Raw genomic sequence first — 11,851 nt, forward strand, 5'->3', positions numbered from 1 at the left:
GAAGGAAGATACTTGGTTTGCTGAGTTTTGGTTAATCAAAAATTGATCAAACCTTTGAGATAAAGACTTCATTTCGGCGGCTATTTCATTTGAATGGTCGACTTGATGTAAACCAACACTCTTCCTACCTTTTTAATTTCTACCATTCTTGTATGATAGTGTTCTATGCAAAGAATTTTCACTCATGCTCTCATAAAGACGCCACACGTCATCCTCTTGCCTATCAATGTATGAGCCACCCATCGAAGCATCAACCATACCCTTATAGTTGCCCGATAAGCTCTCAAAGAAATATTGAACTAATTGCCATTTGGGCATGTCATGATGTGGACACTTCCTAAGCAATTCATTGAAGCGTTCCCATGCCTCATAAAATGTTTCTCTATCCCCATGTGAAAATTCTCGAATTGAGGTTCTCATGGCATTGGTCTTTGAAACCGGATAGTACTTCTTCAAGAACTCTTGTTGCATTTCTATCCAAGAAGTGATTGAAAAAGGCCTAAGATTGTTAAACCAATACTTTGCCTTGTCTTTTAAGGTGAATGGAAAAAGTTTGAGTCTTGAGACTTCTTCCGACATGTCCGTATATTTTACGGTGGAACATACTTCTAGAAACTCATCCAAATGCTTGTAAGGTTCTTCACTTTGAAGTCCATGATAGTTAGGAAGCATTTGAATGGTTTGTGGCTTAATTTCATAGTGATGTGCTCTAAATGGTTGCAATTGAATGCATGTGGGTGCATTGTATTCATTAGGCACATAGTGATATCTTAAAACAAGTGGAGGATTATCAATTTGAGGTGCAACATGGGCACCTTGATTTTGATTTTCTTGAATGATGGGAGGTTATGGAGCATACATTGGCCTTGGCATTCCAAATGGAACTTGGCCTTGTTGTTATTGTGGTTGGTGAATGAATGGCCTAGGCATGTCTAATGGTGCTTGCATGTTCTCGTGATGCACATTTGGATGGAGGATACCTTGTTGGTTTATGTGACTAAGGTCCTCCACATGCTCTTTATTATGGCCTTCCATTGATGTAATGGATTGGGTAGAACTATAGCTTCCTCTTCCCCTAGGATTTCTAACTACGGATTCAAGATGCAAATCAAGAGGGACAAAAGTTGGTCTTAGTGATCTACGACCATGCATGCACAATGTAAAAACACATAAACACAATGAATGAATAAATACTTCGACTTCAAAACAATTCAATGAAACTTCCTCCACAAACACTTAACCCATACTCCTATGCTTTAACAACAATGATGCAAAGAACAATTAAGAATGCCTCCATACGGGCTCACGATTTATCTAAGAAATTAAAAACAAACCTCCACGCGGGTCGACGACTTAACTAAGGGATTGGGTAAAGAAAGTCTCACAAAAGTCTTTTAGTACTTCAACTCCAAATTTATAGCTTAGCTTAGCAAATTTTTTTTTAAATTTTTAGCATTTTTCCTTTCTTGCTTAGCTCCTTTGCTTGAATGCTCCTTTGTTTGCTTCTTAGCTCAATGCTTTTTGTCAAAGATGAACAAACACAATAAGTAATCAAAAGAAAAATAAAAACAAAGTAAAGACACGATCAAAAGAGTACTAATTCCTAATTGATTACACAAATACGACGTTGCCTAATCCCCGGCAACGGCGCTAAAAAATATGGTGGGTCGCTACACCATAAGCTTAAGAGTGTGCATTAAGGTGAGGGCCAAGTTTTACATTTATAAAAGCCATTACTACCTTCACTAAAAATATAGTTATGGTGAGTAGGGATCGTGCCAAGGGATTGGAGTCGAATTTGGTTGTGGAATCACTATTAGGGTTAGTAGGTTAAGTGATCAAACAAATAGTTGGTTGGTTGATTAAACTAGAGAGAAAATTAAACTAAATAATTGAATGTAATAAAGAGTAAGTAAGAGAGAGATCTTGGGGTTTAGAGGTCACCACCAAATAATACTTTTCTACACCCTTAACAAGTGACTAATGAGGGAAATGTGCGTTGCAATATTGATGTGTGTGTGTGTTTGGTTGATTCAATTAGCAAGGGTAACCAATTAAGTATATATTGTCAAAGCAACATGTGAAAAGCACAATATATCTAGCAAGTCATTAATCCTTTCATTAAGCTCGCAAGCCAAATACACCACAAGGTTAGAGACATATGCTACTTGCATTCAAAAGTATGGAACATCAAACAACAAGCATGGATTGTCCTCCCATCTAACAACTATGCTACCACTACACTACAATTAAGCTAATGATATGAAATTAAACTAATTAAGCTAAGGGAGAGGCACAATCCATCAAATAAATGAGCATGAACCATCAAGAAAATTACAAGAGCATTCCATTAAGCATAATGTTTTGACAATCTCTAGATCTATGGTATTAATACACATAGACATGCATCAATAACACAAGAAATAGAGACAAATACATGAACATCTATTCTAGCATACATAGACATATGGATAGAATGAAATAATCAATTGGAAGCATTAAATCACATAAATCATTGAATAAACAAGATCTATATATATAAAAGTGCCAAAACATGTATTACAACACTAATCCCTCAATAATACACAAAATCAAGATGTAGAAAGCATGCTTGGGGCTAACTCTAGCCCCAAGAGGATGTCTAGCCACTCATGGTAGTGCTTCTCCAACCTTCAAGGGCTAACTCCATGGTAGAGATTTGCTCCTTGGTTGATGAAGAGTCTCCAATGGTGTTTCTAGCCTCCTCCTCCTCTAAGCTTCCTCTCCAAGAGTTCTACAAGGTATGATATGATATGATGTGATATAATGTAAAAAGTAATCCTTATCCTTATATAGGTAGGTCAAATGACACCCAAAATAAGCTGCGGTCGTACAGCAAATATTCCCTAATGATTGGATAAAGGATAACTTTTTGTGAGCTAGAAATTTAACTTTTTCGCACTAGAGGAAATTCGATCGATCGAACCTTGGACTTGGATCGATCGAACATGGCTGAGATTTATCGAACTGAAGTTGGATCGATCCTTAATGGCGGCGCTTTTTAGATAAAAACAAATCTGAGATATTTCGAAGATATTTTTGGAAAAAGGACAAAAGTGGTTAGTAGGGTGGTACAACTAGATAAAATCAATCATTTGGATAAGGACAAGGTAATTCGATCGATTGAAGAATGATGTTGGATCGATCGAACTTTTGAGATCTCTGAAAATGTCATCATAGCTCTGATCTATCTTGAAGTACTGAGATCGATTATGTTGGATCAATCGAACCTTGATCTAAGATTGATCGAAGATGTTAAATTCCACCTTTTTCTTCCTTTTGCTTCCACTTGGCTCCTTTCTTTGATTCATCCCATAATTGCTTCATTTCTGCTCTTAATTGGCTGAGTTAGCTTATTTAGGGGATAAGTACCTAAAAATAGAAATAACACGAAATTAATCTAAGGCGGGAAAATAAGATAGATAAAGGTCCTAGAATACCTAAGCTTAAGGGGTTTAAATGCGCACTTTTCAGCGCTTATCAATTCCTGAACCTCGAATCTCTCTCCCTCATCTCAGATCTACTCGTCTATCTTTCGACCACCACTTCTCTCATCCATTTTGGTAAGTTGAGTTATAATTTTGGGTTTTGAGTTTCAATCTACATATTTTTTTATGTTTCCTTGCTAGATCTGAGTTTCCATGTTGAATTTCTTGCCATATTTCAAGTTGTCAAGCTTTTATATATATGTGTATATATATATATGTATAGGTTTTTGTATATATTTCATTTTTAAATTGATTTTGGGGGTCACGGGCCAAACAAGTGACCAATCTTGTTGTGTTGTTGTGTAAGAGGGCCCTACAAGCTTGTTTGGGTGCCCCCGTGCCATCCATATCACATATCTATGACTTTATGAATTTCCCGCAGCAGTTCAATCGATCGAAGTTTTCTTCGATCGATTATTCAAAAATTGATCGAACTTATCTCAGATCGATCTCATAGAGATGGATCTCACATTTTTGTGATCGATTAAACTTCACAAATTTGCATCCTACACTTCACATACTCTGTTTTGTGATTTCATGTTATCTCATATATGCCCAAAGCCTGTATTTTCCACATTGGATGCATTCCATATTTATATTGTTTACAATGCTTCACGTAATGTCACTGTTTATTTAGCTCTATCATCACTTGCGTAGATTCATGTTCTGTGTTGTCTATCTTATTTGACATACATGTTTCTATATACTGTGTTTCACTTCTTTATGCCTGTACTGACTTCTTCTACAAGTGTTTTTCTTTCTGTTTTGTAGGCCATGGCCAAGGTAAAGACTGTTGCCCATAGGCATCATCCACGCTGAGTCAGGCCCAAGATAGAGGGGCTAGGCGAGCCCTCTCATGTTCAAGAGTTGCCCGAGCATTAGGCAGAGCCCTCTCATATTCATGAGCAGCCGGAGCAGTTAGAGATTTATATCGAGGCAGATCCAGCTCAGTCCCTCTCAGCTGACTCTAGACTACAGTCTTCAGCCTCTGCATCTTTATCATCCCATGATGAGGCTGAGCATACACCATCACTTTTTCTATCTCCACCTCATGTACAGCCAGGCCAGGCCTTAGACGGACCTCTGCCGAGATACTCACACCTTACAGTGGCACATGAGTCAATTTTCGACATCTCTTTCTTCTTCTGGTATATTCTGACCCGGGCAGCCTATGAGGACATCGACTGTAGGGGCATTTCAGCCATTCTAGCCCCTGTTACATACCCAATTTACCCGAGGCTTGTTCGGATGTTCTTCTAGAACCTCTGCCCTGCCCCGAGTAATCTGGCGGAGCTGCGCACTACTGTTGATGGCCATCCTATCCGCATTACAGTGGAGACTCTGGCCAGATCTTGCCGATGCCCACATGTTTGCCCTCTTGAGCTTGAGCTCGATTATCCCATTCTGGAAAGGAGGCCTTCTTATACAGACATGGCTGTGGCACTTACAAGCCATTACAGTAAGGGCGAGACATTTGCTACTCGGACCTATTTGCCCGATGATCTGTGGTTCTTCAATTTGATTTTGTACCGAAATATGTTTATGGCCGGCCACAAGATTCAGAGGTGAGGCAAGGCGATTATTTGATTGCCCTATATGCTTTCTACACAGGGTACTGGATTTATATTCTAGCCCTATATTGGAGCGTCATAACGAAGCTTTACGCTGACTACATCAACAAAGCCAAGCCCAAATGGGCTAAGTACCTTCCTTTTGGCCACCTTATCACTCAGATCTTGTGAGATCAGCACTATCCATTCCGTCCAGATGAGCACCCAAAGACAGAAGCTTGCCGCTTTGGCAAGAAGGATTGGAATAAGAGCTACAATGCTCTTATCATGAGTCTTCTGTAGGACAATGTGATAGCAGCTGAAGAGGCTGAGGAGAAAGAGATAGCAGCAGCAGCCGCAGCAGCAGCAGACGATCCAGCAGTCGCACTGGCAGCTGTCGTACATATGGATATAGACTTAGAGGAGGAGCCTTTAGCAGAGGAGATCCCACATCACTCTCCAGTGGGGTCACCATTACATTTCTAAGAACAGGCTCAGGATGCACATCATTTTTCTAATCCAGTGGTACTTGAGGCTCCAGCACAGACACCCGGCTTTGGAGAGCGTATCCAGGCTTTGGAGGATGCCATAGTCTCCATCCGAGCAAACACTGTCTCTATCCGAGATGATATTTCATCTCTTCGTACGGATGTCATGACTGCGCTACGAGACATATCCCGAGATATCCGCGGAGCGGGACCTGCCCGTCCTACCTCCTCAGCATGATATTCCTAATCTCTCTATCTTTATACCTTCATTTCATATTTTTGTGATACATTACTACTCTTTTGATACTGTTATATTATTTTTACAGCCAGTCTGTTGGCCAAACATTGTGATGTACATTATTTTTATTTTTCTATACATGTTATATTTTGGACGTCATATCTTTGAATTGATATATCTGTCTGTGATTGACTTTATCAGGTGAATCCCAGTGACTTCAGTGAGAGAGAGTGCTGCCCAAATTTTCAGGACCACCCTTTTTCCTCTCTCTTTACTTCAATTCTTATCCCATTTACACTTACATATTCACTGCACACTACTATTACCCTTTTTGTTATCTAATGAGTTTTATCCAAGTGCCATCTTTTCAGGACCACAGTTAATCCCACATTTGGGGGGGTTATACCACCCACTTTGGATACTTGTGTCCCGGCCATTCTTTGCTATAGCTACACTGGTATACTCTTTCCTTTGTTCTCTTTGCAGATTGAGGACATTGTGCCATTTAAGTTTGGGGGTAACAATGTAAAATGCAGTATTTACTTCAATTCAAAATTTTAAGCATAACTTGTGTATTTGAGGGATTATTTATGATTAGTCCATAACTAGCTATGATTTTAATCTCTTGAGGACTATATTGCCTAAAATTTAAAAATTGTTTAACTTGAGAGTCCAATACTCCTTGTATGCTTTGTGGATGCAATATAGGAGTACATTTTTTGAAAGATTGATATCTTGCTTGCATTTGTGGTCCACATCATCCTGATTTTGAGATTGTTTTGAGATTCACTCTAGGATTCTATACTAGCAAAGGTGCACACTAGCATTCATTTGTGGGTTACATGCTTTGTTAATTATTGAATTGGTTATATCCCAATTGGACTAGTAGTGCATTGAAAGCTTTTATTTTGACAAAAGTGGATAACGAACCATTTTCATTGAGTAGCCGGGATTCTAGCCTCATCAAGCACTGAACTTCTCGCTCCAAAAAGGGGAGGGCCCAAACTCTAGGTTAATAATTGAATTCTACAAAAATAAAAAAATAAAAAAAAATAAAAAGTTGCAAAAGTAATAAAAAAGTGAGGACTTCTCCAAAAAGGTGAGAAGTGTAAAATGATTAGATGGAGGTTGTTTAGATTTGCAGCCTAGTTGATTTGAGCTTGTAAGTCCTTAGAGGTGTTTCAATACCTAGTGCCCTAAAGCCGTCCGGCTTGGGAGTCATTAACCTAACGCTTGACCTCAGGGATCACTAGAAAGCTTAATAAATCAACATATTGCACCATACTTCCATCTTTGATCCTTAGGTATAGAAATAAATAAATAACTAAATAAAAATTGAGTAAAAAGAATAAGCGCACCTAGATCTATAAAGCTTTAATAAAAGGTCCACTCTTTGTTTTGATAATCGGTACTAAATTTGTGTGCTAGTTTTAGGGTAAGGATGTGATTATTTCTTTAGTTGGCTAAGATAGCAACATATTTGATGCCAGTCCACTCAAAAAGGATTCTAGTATTATTTTGATTTGCATGATTATTTTCTTGATGTGTGGAGGACCATACTTGTTTGCTTGATGTTGAAATTTTGGGAGATTGCTTAGAAAGAGTTGAAAAATTGCATACTTGAGGAAGTTTTCTCCCAATGCTTGTTTGCAATATTGGTACCTCTTTGGTGAGAATGAGCTTAATGTTTGTGGGTATCATTTTTGGAAACCCTCACGAGACTTCACTCGTCCACTAGTGGTAACTTAGGGGTTTAAAAGGCTTGTTTCATATGTTAAATGCAATCGTGTTCCCTACGATAGTGGCGTTATCCATTTATTGCTTTCTGGATTCATAGTTGTATAGTTGTTCATTTCATTCTTTTACTTTATAGTTCATTACTAGGGACTAGTAATATTTAAGTTTGGGGGTGTGATGATCACTGAAAAATGCGCATTTAAACCCTTTAAGCTTAGGTATTTTAGGACCTTTTATCTATCTTACTTTCCCGTTTTAGACTAATTTCGTATTTTTTGTCCTTTTTAGGTGCTTATCCCCAAAATAAGCTAATTTAACCAAATAAGAGCTTAAAAGAAACTAACTCAAGCTGGATGGAAGAAAGGAGCAAAGTGGAAGCATAATGAAGTAAAATGTGGAAATCAGCATGTTCGATCAATCTCAAGAATACTCTGATCGATCGAAAGTTCATCGATCTAGACTCTCCAAGATGGATTCAAGCTTTTTTGTCCTTATTTAAAGGTCCCACAAAGTTCGATCGATCCAACAATTCTCAGATCAATCGAAAAGATTCCATCTTATCCTGTTGTACCACCCTACTTACCACTTTTGTCTCTTTTCCCAAAATATCTCAGATCTGTCCTTATCTAAAAAGGCACCGCCATGGGAGAATCGATCCAGCAAAAGTTTGATAGATCTCAGCCAAGTTCGATCAATTTCAGAAGTGCGAATTAAATTAATTTCCAGCTCATTAAAAGTTATCTCATGGTGCAATCATTGGAGGAGCCCTTGTGTATGAGCCTAGACCATTGGGTGTGACATTTGAGCTACCTATATAAGGATTATGAGCCACTTTTACACATATGCTTTTAGGAGTTGATAGATATAATTTTTTTTATTATTCTTAGAGAGGAAGAAAAGAGAAGAGGAGGCTAGAGACATATTCTTAGGAGGTCTTCCATCTACTTCAAGAAGAAGAACATTTCTACCATGGAGATAGCTCTTGAGGGTTGGAAGACACCATTCATGAGTGGGTAGACATCCTCTTGGGGCTAGAGTTAGCCTTAAGGATGCTTTCTTTACCTTAATTTATGTATTTTTGAGGGGATTTGTGTTGTAATACATGTTTTGACATATTTATATACATAAATCTTGTTTATTTAATGATTTGTGTGGTTTAATTCTTCTAATGGATCATTTCATTCTATCTATATGTCTATGTATGATAGAATAAATGTTCATGTGTTTATCTCTATCTCTTGTGTTGTTGATGCATGTCTATGTGTGTTGATGCTATAGATGTAGAGATTGTCAAGATATAGTGCTTAATAGAATGCTCTTATGGTTTATTTGATGGTTCATACTCATTTCTTGATGGATTGTGCTTCTTCCTTAGTTTAATTAGTTTAATTTTCATATTATTAGCTTAGATGTAGTGTAGTTACCTTAGTTATTACATGGGAGGACAATCCATGCTTGTTGTTTGATGTTCCATACTTATGAATGCAAGTAGTATATTTCTCTAATTATGTGATGTGTTTGGATTGCGAGCTTAAAGGAAGGATTAATGGCTTAGTTTGATATATTGTGCTATTCACTGTGTTGCTTAGACAATATACACTTAATTGGTCATCCATGCTTGTTGAAACAACCACACACACTCACTATTGTTGCAACATATGTTTTTCCCTTCATTAATTATGAATTGAGTGTATAGAAAAGTGATGCTTAATGGTGATCTCTAAGTCCCAAGACCTCTCTCTCTTGTTTTCTCTAACCTTTAATTACTTGTTTTATATTGAGCTTGCTTAATCTTAATTATAGTTTAATCAACCAAATAATCTACCTTTAATCACTCGACCGACTAACCCTAAGCATTGTTTCCATTACTAGTTGACCGGATTGTGCCGCACTACCGTCAAACTTAAGAGACTGTGTGCATTTTAAGGCGAGGGCCAAGAGTTTTACATTTATAGAAGCTACTACTACCTTCACTAAAAATATAGCTAGGGCGAGTAGGGATTGTCCCAAGGGATTGGAGTCGTACTTGGTTATGGAATCGCAATTAGGGTTAGTAGGTTGAGTGATCAAACAAATGGTTGGTTGGTTGATTAAACTAAAGAGCAAATTAAACTAAATAATTGAATGCAATAAAGAGTAAGTAAGAGAGAAAGAGATCTTGGGGTTTAGAGATCACCACCAAGTAATGCATTTCTATACCGTTGACAAGTGACTAATAAGGGCAAATGGTGTGTTGCAATATTAGTGTGTGTGTGTGTGTGTGTGTTTGGTTGATTCAATAAGCAAGGATGACTAGTTAAGCATGTATTGTCTAAATATCATATGAAAAGCACAATATATCTAAGCAATGAAGCATATATTGTCTAAACAACATGTGAAAGGCATAATAGATCAAAACAAGTCATTAATCCTTTCATTAAGCTCACAATCCAAATATAACACAAGGTTAGAGACATATGCTACTTGCATTTAAAAGCTTGGATCATCAAACAACAAGCATGGATTGTCCTCCCATTTAACACTACACTACAACTACACTACATCTACACTACTAGCATGAAAATAAACTAGGGGAGAGGCATAATCCATCAAGGAATAAGTATGAACCATCAAGAAAATCACAAGAGCATTCTTTTAAGCACTATGTTTTGACAATCTCTAAATCTATAGCATCAATACACATAGACATGTATTAATAACACAAAATCTAGAGACATGAACATCTATCCTAGCATACATAGACATATAGATAGAATGAAATAATCAATTGGAAGTATTAAACCACATAAATCATTAAATAAATAAGATCTATATATATCAAAGTGTCAAAACATCAATTACAACACTAATCCCTCAATAATACACAAGATTAAAATATAAAAAGCATGCTTGGGGCTAACTCTAGCCCCAAGAGGATGTCTAGCCACTCATGGGCATGTTGCTCCAATGGTGTCTCTAGCCTTCTCCTCCTCTAAGCTTGCTCTCCAAGAGATGATATGAAAATGATATTAGCTCCCCTTTTGTAAAAAGTAATCCTTATCCTTATATAGGTAGGTCAAATGACACCCAAAATGAGCTGGGGTCATGCACACAATATTCCCTAATGATTGGATAAAGGACAACTTTCAATGAGATGGAAATTTAACTTTTTCGCACTGGAGGAAGTTCGATCGATCGAACCTTGGACTTGGATCGATCGAACTGGCTGAGATCCATCGAACTTAGGCTGAATCGATCCAACTGGTTGAGCTTTTTGGTAAAAGACAAATTAGAGATATTTTGGGGGATATTTTTAGGAAAAGGACAAAAGTGGTTAGTGGGTGGTACAGCTGTGGATAGGATTAATCATTTGAATAAGGATAAAAGTGTTCGATCGATCGAAGGGTGGTGTTGGATCGATCAAACTTTGGACTTTTTGCTTTTAGGCTAAGGCTTGGATCTATCTTGAAGTGCTGAGATCGATCAGTGTTCGATCGATCGAACCTTGAAGTTGAATCGATCAAACTTTGCTGCTTCCCACCTTTGGCTTCATTTGCTTCCTTCTTTCTCCACTTTGCTCCTTTCTTTGTTTATTCCCAGAATTGCTTCAATTAAGCTCTTATTTGGCTGAGTTAGCTTATTTTCGGGATAAGTGCCTGAAAATGGAAATATACAAAATCAATCTAAAACGGTAAAGTAAGATAGATAAAGGTGCTAGAATGCCTCTGCTGCTGCCTGTGCCTCTGCTTGTGCCTCTAGCTCCTCTGTAGCCACTACTACGTGGTCCTGCAGTATAGAAATAATGGCGTTGTAGCTCTTAGTCCAGTCCTTCTTCAAAAAGTGACAGGAACCTCTCTCGGGGTGCTCCCGAGGATGAATAGGGTAGCGCTGATTGATCAAAATTCGGGTGATGATGTGGCTGAATGGGAGAGACTTAGCCCATCCGGGCGTCTCCTTGCTAATGTACTCGTCATATAGCTTCCTCATCACGCTCCAGATGAGCGTAGAAATGGACACCCAGTGCCCGATGTAGAAGGCGTAGAGGGCTGTCAAATAATCTCCCCTCCTCTAAATCTTGTGCCCTACCATATAGATGTTTCGGAAGAGCACGGAATCGGTGAACCACAGGTCATCTGGAAGGAATGTCCGGGTGGCGAAGGTTTCGCCACCGGCATGGTGACCTGTAAGAAAAACTACCATATCGGCATATGAAGGCCTGTATAGCCTCGGATATGTGTCCTGAAGCTTTGGAGGATACTGGTGTGGGCAGTGGCAAGAGCGGGCTAGCGAGCCCACTATGATGGTGATCTGATAGCCATCTACATAAGTGAC

General features: G+C 38.3%; 1 pseudogene; it reads left to right on the top strand.

Moving 5' to 3' along the window:
- The first annotated feature begins 316 nt into the window (after positions 1-316).
- On the top strand, positions 317-415 carry LOC132280393 (small nucleolar RNA R71; annotated as a pseudogene).
- The last annotated feature ends 11,436 nt before the right edge of the window (positions 416-11,851 follow it).

This window comes from Cornus florida, unplaced genomic scaffold, assembly GCF_030987335.1.
Source record: "Cornus florida cultivar Cherokee Brave unplaced genomic scaffold, ASM3098733v1 CherokeeBrave_3.0.0_Hap2_Chr10, whole genome shotgun sequence".
Classification (NCBI taxonomy): Eukaryota; Viridiplantae; Streptophyta; class Magnoliopsida; order Cornales; family Cornaceae; genus Cornus; species Cornus florida.